Source organism: Erpetoichthys calabaricus, chromosome 12 (assembly GCF_900747795.2).
Source record: "Erpetoichthys calabaricus chromosome 12, fErpCal1.3, whole genome shotgun sequence".
NCBI lineage: Eukaryota > Metazoa > Chordata > Cladistia > Polypteriformes > Polypteridae > Erpetoichthys > Erpetoichthys calabaricus.
In genome coordinates, this window is record NC_041405.2 from 125900305 (window position 1) to 125914183 (window position 13879).

Sequence of the window (13879 nt, forward strand, 5' to 3'; positions counted from 1 at the left end):
TATCACAAGTCACAAGTACACACAAACACAATATATTTATGTTAATAACACACAATTATAATCTTTCATATTTTTATTTGAACTCACTCATCACATATTCATTGTGTGCTGTGGAAAAAAATAATCAAACCTTTGGATTTAATAGCTGCTTGAACATCCTTTGGCAGCAATAACCTGAAACAAGTGCTTCCAGTAGGTGTGGATCACACGTGCACAACGTTCAGGAGGAATTTTAGACCATTCTTCAATCCAGAACCGCTTCAGCTCAGCCATATTCTTAGGATGTCTGGTGTGAACGGCTCTCTAGAGGTCATTCCTCAGCATGTCTGTTGGGTGAAGGTCTGGGCTTTGACTGGGCCAATTCAAGCCATTCTGTATAGATTTACTTATGTTTGGAGTCATTGTCCTGCTGCATCGCTTAACTTCTACTGAGCTTCAGCTAGCAGGCAGTCACCCTGATATTATCCTGTAGTATCCCCTGATAAACCTGGGGATTCATTTGATGGCAAAATGTTCAGGTCCCAAGGCAGCAAACCAAATCATGATGCTGTTTTGTGATGTGAAAGTGTCCATGAAAGGTATTTTAACCTCTAAGGTTCTTTTTTTAATATTGGTGGACAAGTTAATACTGGAAATCCCTACAATATTAGCCTTGATTTACATGTATAACCAATGACCTCCAGTCATCACTCATATCTCGAGCACACAAATCAAATTCAAGCAATAAGGCCAAGGCTGGCAACCTTAGCTTCAAAACAGAGTAAGCAAGAATACCTTTACAGGTATAGCTATCGCTAACTCTGGTGTATGCCCTGACAGAACTACACTTCAGAACACCTTCAGCAGATGCCAGTAACCTACCTTGGAGAAGGCTGCACAAATCAAATAGAGCAATAGAGGCTGGCAACCTCAGTTTCAGAATACCTTAGCAGGCCCAGGGAGATGCTTACATCCTTCAGCTCACTCACCGTTATCCCTGGAAAGGGCTGCACAAGTCTAGCAGAACAAGCTGGGCTCGTACCTGAACCAACATAAAAGACCCTAACAAGGTCCATTTGCCACCTTTGAAAGAGCTGAACAAATTACGAAGCACATTGGGGCAGATAAAAACAATAAACAAGGTAAGATTCAGTGAGGAAATATTCAGACTTTAATTTAATCATTACTTATTTTATCTGAAGGCAGGCATCATATACTGGAAGTCAAAAGTAGAAGAAATGATACAACCTGAATGATTCAAATCAATGTCTGAAATATAACAGGTAACACTTCTTCCTACGTTTTGCTGTACATTTGCATATTTCTCCCAGAGTTTATTTGCATCTCAGAATCCAATGCTGTGTTAAAATACATTTTCAATCCCTTTAATTTATTTAATTAATTGTTCAAAAGAATAACAGATTTAGTGGTTTCCTTTTTTAAACCTATCTCATATTTGGTCCACAAACGTGATACTGTACCATATAAATTGGCAAAATGTTTTATATCCATAATTTTTAATTTGAAATGGCCATGGATATCCATTTTATTTGAGATTTTAGTTATCCGAGGTAGCATTAGTTCACATTACCTTGGATAGTCAGTGTTCTATTGTATTTAATTTTTTAGTGAACACTATTTCGTGGCCTGTATATTCAGGGCTGAGGGTTAATATCCCTGGTGGGGTCAGTCATTTTGTGAACATTCCTACTTTAACTTTCATTTGGAATTGTGGATTTTTCAAGATTTTTTGTAAGTTCCTCTTTTCTTGATTATTTCCAATTTTGTTCTACATTTGCTGCTGTTTAAAGGCTGATGATCATTGAGTTTTCCACTGGCCTTTGTTTTCTGTTTTGCCTGTTAGACATTACCCTTTCAGATTTACCCTTGCTTTAGTTAATGTTTATTTTTGTGAAATAAATGATCTAAAATATAAATGAATTTAGTTTTTTTTTTTGTTGACCAGAGGTTGGACAGTTCCCCTCATGCCATTTTGATAGTATTTTAAATCTTGAGTATTCTTTAGGCCTTTCCGTTTCATTGTCTATGTAGGCCAAAGCCTGGTTTTGAGTTTAGGAATTATTTGGTTGTGGTTTTTAGACATGAATCACGATATTATCAAGACAGCATAAGAAAGGAACCAAGCCAGGATGGAACCTTGGTCCATCACAGAGCATACTCACTCACATATGCACCTATACTCACTCAGACCAGGTCAAATTTGAGTAGCCAGTCAACGTAACATGCATGTCTTTAGGAGAATATCAAATCAAAATCAAATGAAATTTTATTTGTCATATACAATTATATACAATACAATATACAGTGAAATGCTTAGTTGCTGAACTCCAAAACTGCACATTAGAAGAAAATAAAAAGACAATAAATAGTAAATACTCAACTCAATAAATATCAATAAATATCCATATATACAGTTACAGTGTTATATTAATATTATAAAAATATATAATAAATGAATAACTTAATACAAGAGAATTAACAATAGGGCCTTATATAGCTCTAGACGTTGTCCTTATTTAGGATGTGAATGGACTGTGGACAGAAACTCCTCCACAGTCTGTCTGAACTGGTCTTCAGGCAGCAGTAGCGTTCAACTGATCACTGGAATCTTTGACAATTTCTTTCCTTCGTCTGACATCACTTGCTATAGATGTCTTGGAAGTCAGACAGTACACACCCAGTGAAGTGTTCAGCTGACTACCACTCACTGAAGAGCCTTGTGGTCCTGCTGTTTGTTGTTACCAAACCAGGCAGTGATACTATTGATGGTGGATTTATAAAAAATTTTCAATATCTGGAAGGTCAGCCTAAAATCCCTGAGCCGTGTGATGTGGTAAAGATGTTGTCATGTCCTCTTCACCAAGGTGTCAATGTGCTTGGACCAGGTCCACCCTCCCCACCTGAGTGTCGTTAATACTGAAGGGTTGGAAGTGCCTTTGCTCTTACTTTCATTCAGGTAATGGTTGTTCTGATACCAGTGTGACAGACACTCCTCTTCATCCTGGTAAGTCTGTTAATAGTTGTTAGAGATCAGGCCTACCACATCTGTCTCATCAGCAAACCTAACAATAATGTTAATCATGTGCAGCCATGCAGTCACATATATAGAGGGAGTACAGCAGAGGACTCAGATCACAGCCCTGTGGAGTCCCTATGTTGAGGGTGAAGAAAGATTAAGGGTGGCTGCCCATTCTAACTACCCGGGGTCTGCCTACCAAGAAGTTGAAAACCCAGCGGCACAGTGAAGTGTTCAGATACAAGTGATGCGCTTAGAGGAGGTTTATTGTGTTAAATGCTGAACTATTGTCTATAAATAGCATTCACACATAATTTCCTCTCCAGTTGTCCAGGTGGGCCAGTACTTTATGTAGGATTTAGGTGATGGCATCATCCATGGATCTGCTGGTGTAATATGCAAACTATAATGGATCTAGTTGTTTGAGCAGTGAAGAGCATGTGTAATTCTTGACTAACCTCTCAAAAAACTTTTCATTCAAGCAGGTTGGATGTGATTTCTTAGGTACAGGGACAGTAGTGGATCTGTTCAAGCATGTTGGTAAAAGAGACTAGTTAAAGACAAACTAAATATTATTGTGAACATACTCTACAAAGAGACTGATCAGGACCAGAATTCAAATCCTGCATTCTAATTGGCTGTGGCTTTACAACAAACAGCAAAGCATTTTCTAGACCCCAAAGACACCTTCTGTTTATAGCCATCTGGTCACCCAGTTCCATCCTGGACACTCCACAATGGTCAGAAATGTTGGTTACTAATACTAAAGGACTAAAGTTGGATATATCATTGATGAAGACATATCTATTTTAACACTTCATTCAAAGGTCAGAAGGAATAACTTGTTTGAGAAGTCAATGATGCCAAGTCACACCACCACAGGACACTGAAAAGAAAGATGTAAATGCTGAGAGACATCACAGAGCCCTGCCACCCTTCTTTGCTTCCCAAAGGTGCTACTGTCCACTAGTCACACACCACGGACTAGAAGGCAAGGACAATACTTCCCTTCCTGAGCTGTGCCTACATAATGCAGTCTACCATCTGGAAACACTAATTTTCCAAGTACAGTATTTAAATGTAAAAGTATTTACTTGCCTGCTGTAATATTTAAGAAAGAAGAGGCTGGTAAATGAAACTCATATATTATTGTGGATACCAAGGGGCACTCCAGTTCCCCAAACACCCAACACAAACAGGCGCGGACAGGAGTTAAAAGGCACAAAGAGTCTTTTATTGTGGGGAAATCTTTGAATCAAGCGTTTCCCACCACAACCACAAGTTCAATAAGTTCATTAACACACAATAATTCTTTTCTCCCTTCTCTCTCTTGGTTACTCTTCCACTGCCTCCTCCACTCTTCCTCACAAGCTTCACCCACCTTCCACCCAACTCTGGCTCGTCCAGGAAGCTCCTTTTATCTTATTCATGGGAGTGCTTCCAGTGTGACATGACACTGCAGCTCCAAAGCACTTGCAGGTGAGGTCGGAGCCCTACAGAGTAGGAACTCCCAAATCCTGCAGATCCCCCTGGCAGTCCCCACAGGACCCAGCAAGACTGTCCCCTGGGACTACAATACCTGGCATACCTTATGAGCACCCATGCAAGGATCTGAGCCTGGGATTGCTACCATCTAGCTTCCTGGGGGAGACAAAGCCATGTGTAAGCTGTCTCCCCCTGTCCTTTCACCTCATGGGAGTCCTGGCCAAGTAAGAACACACGCTGTCCCCCAGAATATTATATATATATTGTGGTAAATCAGCCCAGACACCAACAGACACCAAGACACACAAGTGCAAATTATAGTTCTTGCCCTTCAGCACACAAATCACCACAAATAGTCTCAGTCCCTTCTCTCTCTTTCTTTTCTTTCTTTTTTTTCTCTCTTCTGCCGCCTCTACTACTCCCTTTGCAAGCTCTGTCCTCCACCTCCTGACTTCGGCACTCTGAATGGAGTGAGGCGGCTCCATTCATGTTACATCCAGAGGTGCTCCAGGTGCTCCCTGACGATCTTCCTGCAGCACTTCCTGGAATGGTGGAAGTGCTGCATACCACAGCTCCAGAACCGTCCAGGTGCCCTCTGGCGGTAATCATGGGCCACAACATGGTTGAGCTTCCAAGCTTCAATCCCATGGCCTGATGTGAATCAGGGGGGGGCTTCCCTCTTGTGTCCTGGGGGAGGTATTGTCTCTCTCCAGGTCCTTCCATCCTCCAGGTGTCCCAGCCATCCGCCACAATATATATTTTTGTATATATATATATATATATCATCACCAAATGAGTCACAAAGATTTATGGTTCTTGCTCTCCCGTGAGGAAGTGACAATAACTATGTACCTTTAGGAGAGGAAGATTGGTTGACAAGGTAGCTAGACTGATGGTAGTTTTTTTTTTTCTTTTATGGTTACTCATAAGCTGTAAATCTCATTATGGGTGCCTTTCATTCAACCCAGCCCTGCTCCACATGATGGTCACACCACTTTGCCTAACATTTTTAGTTTGAACTCTTCTCGTAATGCTCCTCAGCAGCTGTTGTAACATGATAATGTGTTACGTCTTGGACAAGGCAGTTACAAGAAATGTGACAGGCAGCTGCTGTGTGTATTTAAACTACCAGCACTACGGTAGCACCACAAACAAATCAGGGAAACATTGACAACTGGGTTAGCCACAGGCAGCTTTCATTCAGTCAGCTCAGGTCACGATGCCTGTGGGGGATTGAGAGGCCATCTTAACAAGCCATCACCTGAAGCTGCTTCATCCAATTCCAGCGTGTACACGCACTGGAGCTTACCCTGGCAGTGTCAGACATAAGACACAAAGAGGCGAGGCACTGGGTGAGATGCCAGGCCATTGTGGGATATACCCATCCATTCTGAGCCAATCTGGGTTAAGAATTAACCCTAAGAGAAGTCACCATTAGTGAGGAGCCCACAAACACATGCCACCTCTACACTGATAGTCACCAGACAGGGATTCACACCCAGCTTTCTATACTTGTGTGGCGGTAGTACTAACCACTATGGCACCATGACACCCATAGCCTTTCATTGTCAAAATGTACAGAACACGGTGTGATATCTGTGATTATTTCATGAACCAACATCAGGGTGATGTGTCCCTGGAAACTGCATAAATGATCTAAGCCAGTGGCCAGTTATTATCTCTGCAGCCCAGAAATGATGATGCTTCCTAGGCAGCACATATGGAGTATGCTATAGACCAGCCCTGACCATAAAGGGCCTTATTGAGCTTCAACATCCACATCCAACCTGAGAATGTGGAGATGTGTCTCCTTCCAATTCTATTTATTACTTTTTGAAAATCTAAATGGATGCACATAGAGAATGGGAAACTGTTGCTTGATGTAGATCTGTATGGGGCACTCAGCATACCAAGATGCACGCTCAGCTCCTGAAGTCCATTTTTCACACATGCCCTCTTTTTGATGTTTACAAATGTAGCCATGATTTGAGACCAATAATTTAATTTAGCTAACCCTTCATCCAGAACTCGTGGGGTTGGTGGCAGGATTGGCACTCCAGCCACTGTAAAAAAAACCTCATACTGTTTCAGTGTGGTGCTGAGGTGTTACCCGTTGCATGGCTGCACTCAGATCCCAATCTGGGTGATTGTTGTGTGGTGGGTGCAGCAACGTGCAGCTCCCAATCTCCTCCTCCTCTGATCTCCTCGCTTCAAAAATGAGAATCCAAATAAAGCTTTGGATGGAATGAGTCGCCTCCATTATACATAAAAATTAAAGTTTACTTATTCCCTGAACACCAAGGACTAAGCTGTCCATTAAACAGAAAGAGTAGCATAAGAATAATAGCACACATAAAGGTTATTGCACAGTACCATCCATTGTGTCTTTGTTTTTTTTATTTTTGTATTGTCACAAAAAAGAGATGCAAGAGTCATAAAATGGTTTGGGGCAGCCACCCGTATAATATTTCCTGGCTGCAAAAGGATAAATTGTTCACACTGATGTGCTCAGAACAGAGTCCAAAACAGAGCTGATGAATTAGGGTAAATATGGCAGCTTTAAAGGCCAGCAAGGGAAGTGAGGTCATCCAGGGCGGAAGCGGAAGGGTCCTCTTCCATAGGTTCGGACCCAGACATGATGTCATCAAAAGGGCTGAGGACCGGAAGGCTCTTCATTCATAGGTTCTACACTGGAAGTGACGTGATCAGCAGGACCGGGACCGGAAGTGACATCATCAGCAGGTCCAGAACCGGAAGTGACGTCATCAGGACCAGACAGAATTTCCCATGAACGGTCTGCTGGAAAGCAAGAAAAACGGTCAGCACACTCCGCCACCCCCTTGGTCTGGAATGGAATTACTCTCATTTAGACCCTCATTTTAGCTGCCTCCCATACGCATGTGTGTGACAATATTCATTCCAGATCTAAGACCTGACTCAGGAAGCACAATGCTGCCTGATGGATCTGGGGGTCCTTGGGTTGAGTCTTGTGCCTTCTGTCCAAATGAATTGTCATACTGGTATTTAAGAGGGCGCACTGATAATGCAAAACATGTTGCCATCCAAAACTATCTTCCTTGGCATCTGGCAGCAGCATAATGTTTCCAGGAATTGTGACATGGTGGCACCCATATGCAAAACAAAAAATACAAAAACACTGCGGCACCATGAAATAAATAATCACTATGATCAGGAAACATTACACTGCAAAAATAATTGCACAGAAATTTTCTAGAAATCAAGAAATACATATTTCCACATATACTTTTTTCTTGGAAAAATCTGTTCTAAGAGAAATATATTTTTGAAGTCATATTCCCAAAAACATGCAGGTAAGCTTAACAGGGGCCTCTCAATTGGCCCAAGAGTGAGAGTGGATGTGTGTACGGACCTTATGATGGTCTCATGCCCTGGACCCTTAGTGCAACACCGAGCACATCATTCACATCAGGGGCTGCCTACTAACCGCCGATAAACACGTGCGAATAATGGAAGATTATTCATGCCAAAACAAAATGTAATCCAACGTGTTAACTACGTGGAAATGCAATACATATGCAAGTGGGACATTTCATTTTGGTACAGTTTTATCATGTCATAATTAAAAACATATCAATTAAACGATTGATTGCTTTTCACTGAGACACTCAATTTTCATGTCAGTTTATAATGCAGTACAAAAGCATACTGCCTTTCAATTCATGTCCCTAGATGGCAAGTTATAACTAAAAGAAAAGCAGACATACTGCATTCTGCTTAGCTGCAGCTCTGTGTTTGCATTTCGATATGAGACCAGGCTTTAATCGTGGCAACAGCAAATGACCAATCAGCATCAAAAGGTGGGGCAAGGGGTGTCAACAGTTGGAGAAAGAGGCATTCCAATCACAGGTGTGTTTTACTTGGAAAGAATGTGAACAGGGAGCAGGGGATCCATTGACTTCTTGAACGGGTGGAAGCTTTTGGTGTAAATGACGATTTTATTGTCTTGCGTGGCAAAAAATGAAATCTAAGCAAGTGAAAAGTATTTATAGCATGGCATTAAATCTTGTTGTCTTTATTGTAAGAATTGAGTTATCAAAAAATTCATACCTACGATTATTTAGCATACTTTAGGAAATCTTGCCAAGTAAATTTTGCTTACCCCACTGGCAGATTTGTTTGCTAAATAAAAATAATAAAAAGCAAAAACAACTCCCATTTGAAGTTTTTTTTGTCTAGTTTTTTTGCATATGCATTTTTTGCAGTGTGATACTGATATCAGGATTGGTAAGGAGAGAGCTGGAGAATATTCCAGAGTCATGAACTCATTATTAATTAAAGTACAGCGTTTGTCTTTGCTTTATATGCATTATTAATTTTTATCATTATTTTTTGCCATTTTGTCTATTTTTGCAACCCATTTTGCAAATCATCCGTGACCCATTACCACAAATACAACCCAACGATGGTAGTCACAACCCCTATTTTAAGAAACCCGATAGATAGATAGATAGATAGATAGATAGATAGATAGATAGATAGATAGATAGATAGATAGATAGATGTGAACGGCATTATATAATAGATAGATAGATAGATAGATAGATAGATAGATAGATAGATAGATAGATAGATAGATAGATAGATGTGAAAGGCATTATTTAACAGATAGATAGATAGATAGATAGATAGATAGATAGATAGATAGATAGATAGATAGATAGATAGATAGATAGATAGATGTGAACGGCATTATATAATAGATAGATAGATAGATAGATAGATAGATAGATAGATAGATAGATAGATAGATAGATAGATGTGAAAGGCATTATTTAACAGATAGATAGATAGATAGATAGATAGATAGATAGATAGATAGATAGATAGATAGATAGATAGATAGATAGATAGATAGATAGATACTTTATTGATGCAGAGGAAAATTCAGTACTAAAAATTAATTCTAACAAGTTAAATACATACATTTAAGAACACTTACTAAATAAATAACCAATACTGTAGAAATAGTTCAATCACAGCACAGTAGACGATAATACAATAATGCCAGCGCAGTGAGAATTGTGTAAATAATACTACTACCAAAGTGACAGGTGGCACATAATATCAAAGTGACAGATACTAAAGTGACTTAATGGTAAACTAAAATAAAGTTCAGCGCTCAGACTGCCCCCCTGCCAATGTTGTAAAGAGTTAAAGAGTCTAATGGCTCTGTGGACAAAAGATCTCTTGTATCTGTCCGAACTGCAGTTCTGTGATAGCAGCCGACTACTAAACAAACTCCTCTGCTTAATTATGGTGGTGTATAGTGGGTGATGTTGATTGTCCATAATAGATAGCAGCTTGCCTAGTGTCCTCCTCTCTGCCACTGTCACCATAGAGTCCTTTTTTATACCAACCACAGATCCTGGTTGCCTGATGAGCTTGTCAATACACTCAGCTTCTCTTTTCTACAAGTTACCCCAAAAGCACACCACAGCATAGAGACTACTGGCAACCACTGACTGATAGAACATCTGTAGGAGTTTCTTACATACGTTAAAGGAGCCCAGCCTCCTCAGAAAATAGTGCAGGCTTTGCCCCTTCCTGAGCAGAGTCTTTGTGTTCTCTGACCAGTCCAGCCTGTCATCCAGCTGCACTCCAAGGGATTTGTACGTCTTGACCCATTCAATGTCAACCCCTTCAGAGGTGACAGGTCTCAGTGGAGGTCTAGCCCTACAGTAGTCCTTGACCATCTTGGTTTTAGAAATGTTCAGCAGCAGTTGGTTTGACAGACACTGTCCCACAGAGTCACTCAGCAGACCCCTGTTTTAATAATAACATGTACCCAATTTATGAAATGTACTGACTGGTATGGGGTGAGACATGGGTGTAACGGTGTCTCCCACCTCACAATCACTTCACGTCTTATAGCTCATCAAGTCAACTCTTGTTTACTCTGAGTCACCGCTATTAGAGCGCTGGACGTTTGTTTTGGGGTTATTAGTACAATGGCTTGAGGACAGAGCTTTACTTTTGTAGGAGGAGATCATATTTGTAGTGTGACGGTAAAGCTAATGAGATAGATGTCGCTTCTAGCTAGGATTAATGGGACTGTTTAGCTTCTTTCCTTGCTGTCTTTATTCATTTTTACGTGTGCCTTCAGCCACAAACTGTAATAATAAGGATTTTAATGATCTGTTGGGGGATTTCTATCTTACCTGGGGTTATCACTTGGTCCTAATCCCCATACAGGCAGACAAACATGACACACATTGACAGACAGGTTTAGCCTTGTGGAACAAACTTTAGTTGTGCAATAACAGAAGCAGGAACAAACTCCTCCAATGGCCAGAGAAGCAGAGCACCAAGGACAAGGTGACCCTTCATCCATCAATGATGCCAGGATGCCTGGAATCAGCAAAAAAATAAGCAAAGCATGACCTATGCCAGTAACAGCTGAAAAATGAGGTGTACAATGAAATAGTGTGACATACTATGTAATAAAACACCATAATGCCCCCTCGATCAACTGAAGGCAGCAGACTCCAACTTGTTATTGATTGTGGACTTCCTGTTAAATGAACTTTTTGCTCTGAAATATGGATACTGCTGTTTGGTGTGGTGTACCACGAGAATGATGGACTTTAACATTCAACCAAGTCATTTTTGTTTTCTTTTATTACAGTGTAAGGTGGACATTGACGGGCCTTGCAGGATTTAAGACCTTGATTTGTCATAAAGCAGTCTGGCTGCATCCTGGGCCTTGATAGACAACTTCCACTGACAAAAGCAAGCAACAAGAGCATCTTCATCTTCAGAAATGTGTTAATTGTGGTGGCCATTTATATTTATTTAAGTTATTTACATGTATAAGTGCTTTTCAAGACACTAAAGGTTGCCGTGCAATCAAAGTTAAAAAAATCTAACAATTTATAAAAAGTAATACATTTATACAACAATATACAGGGTTGTGCACAAGTAGGTTTTCAGTTGTTCATATGGGAAAAAGACATGCAGGTTATGATTATTACAATAGCTTTATACTCAATAGCTTTAAGAAGGAGACAATGACAAATAAGACAAATAATACAATAAATAATAAATTATAATACAAGTATAAACTCCTGTACTTACAACACTTTTGCCCACCACTGTATTTATAAAACTACTAGCCATCCCCCGTGGCAAACTTTAAAAATCAATAAACAAACTGGTATTGCTAGCTAAACAGAGGCAAAGAACGCTCCAACACTTCATGAGAGGTAGAGCGATTCGAACAGAGGCTGGCACGTGAGTGAGGAGGGCACTGCCCAGCTCCCCACTCCTGACGTCCCACGTAGTAGTGAAATAGGACAAACTTTAAAAATCAATGAATAAACAGGTATCCCTAGCTAAGCGGTGGCAAGGTACGCTCCAAAACGTGGCCAGAAGTAGAGTGACTCAAACGGAGGCTGGCACATGAGTGAAGAGGGTCCTGCCCGGCTCCCCACTCCTGATATCACACTTCCCCCTCTGCTCGGCCTGCAGCCTCTGTCTTCGATTAGCATGAACATATTGCTCCTGCAAGTGAACTATGATACTCAGTGTGATGAGAGAAGTCGCAAAATCAACCGGACTGTTCAAGCAAATTATAGAAAAAAAAACCGATCTAAATCCATTAAGTAGTTCTCTCGTAAAAAGCGGACAGACATAGACAGACAGACATTGGATTTTATATATATAGAGATGAGAATGCTGTCCTAAAGAGATGAGTTTTGTTTTTTTACCATTTCTTAAATGTTGGAAGCAAAATGCATATCAGCAGGGGCAGACGTAGAGCACTCCATATTGCGGGACCAGCTTCACTGAGTAAGAGTGTTAAATGGATGAAGGTACACAAAGCACTCGAGATGGAATGTAGAGACATGGAAGGTAATGGAGATACAGATGAGCCAGGTCATGAAGACATGCGACTCCCATTCAGAGTACTGAACACAATATTGTGCAGGGAGCCATTGCAGGGTGGTGAAGAATGGGAGTAATATGGTTTCATTATTTAGTATGGGTAAGAACACTTGCAGCTGAATTCTGGATATGCAGCAATTTCTTCATTGCATGACTAGACACTCTTGAGGTGAGGTACATTGCAATAGTTGTGGTAGAAATCAACATCTTAATTAAAGAAAGAAACATCCTCTAACAGGACCAATCAATAATCATGCAGGACACAAACGCTTGTCCATTGCAACATTTATTTTCACTTGCAGCCTCATCTTTCACAGCAGTCTGTTTACAGCATGGTGAGAACAAAGGATAGACTAAACTATTGAATTCACATACAGTTTCAATTAATGCATAGATCTTACTCGGGTTGGCTCTACGATCTATATAAAATAAAAGTCTATACTTTTACTATATTCTTATTCTTGTTATACCTTTTGGGTTGATCCACCAGCCCTAGAAATATCTATGTTATGTAACAACTGTCCGATCTTCTTGTCCACAGAACATCTGCTGATTTCTTAGTCATCTCTTAGTCATCTTTCAGTACATTTTGTTGTTCGCTTGACCTTTATGTGGTTTCTTGAAATGCAAGAACAAGTTTCTCACATGTATTAACCCTTTATGTTATTTCTTTAAGATGAATGCTATATTTTATTATGGAGATCATATCAAAACACTTTCTCCTAATTGACTATGTGAACCCTATCTCTAATCTTTCTTCCACACAGTCCACTTGTGAGGTCTCAGCAGCTGCATGATGAAGAAAATGACATAACCAATGTTTTTTTCTTCTTTCTCTTCATCGTTTCCTACTTCTATGTGGGGTTGATCAGCCTTCTCCATACTGCTTGTTCCTGCACCTCCTTCCCAGTCAGAGGCTTTTCCTTCAGCCTTCACCTCCACTTTGGCCTCCCTTATTTTCTTTTCCCATGTACTTGAATATGTGGGCAGAAAAGTGATGGGAATGCATTATCTTTCCTCATCACATGTCCATACTACTTCAATCTACTTCGATGTACTTTTTTAGATATCTCTCCCACTTTGTTGTATCTCCGATTGTCTCATTTCTTATTCTGTCCTTTTTTGTAACTCTCCACATCCATCTCAACATTCTCATTTCTGCCACATCTAACTTCTCCTGTGCTCCCTTTACTGCTAATAGCTCAGCTCCATACATCATTAGTGGTCTTACCACTGTCTTAAAAACCTTTCCCTTAATTCTTTGATCACACAATCCTCCTGATACCTTCTTGCAATTGTACTACCCTCACTGCACTCTATGGGTTATCTCTGAATCTAGTTTTCTATCTTGGGCTACCACTGACCTTAGATATTTAAAAGTATCTACTCTTTGTAATGGCTCTCCCTGTAGGCGAGCTTATGAATTCTGATCATCATTAAACCTCATACATT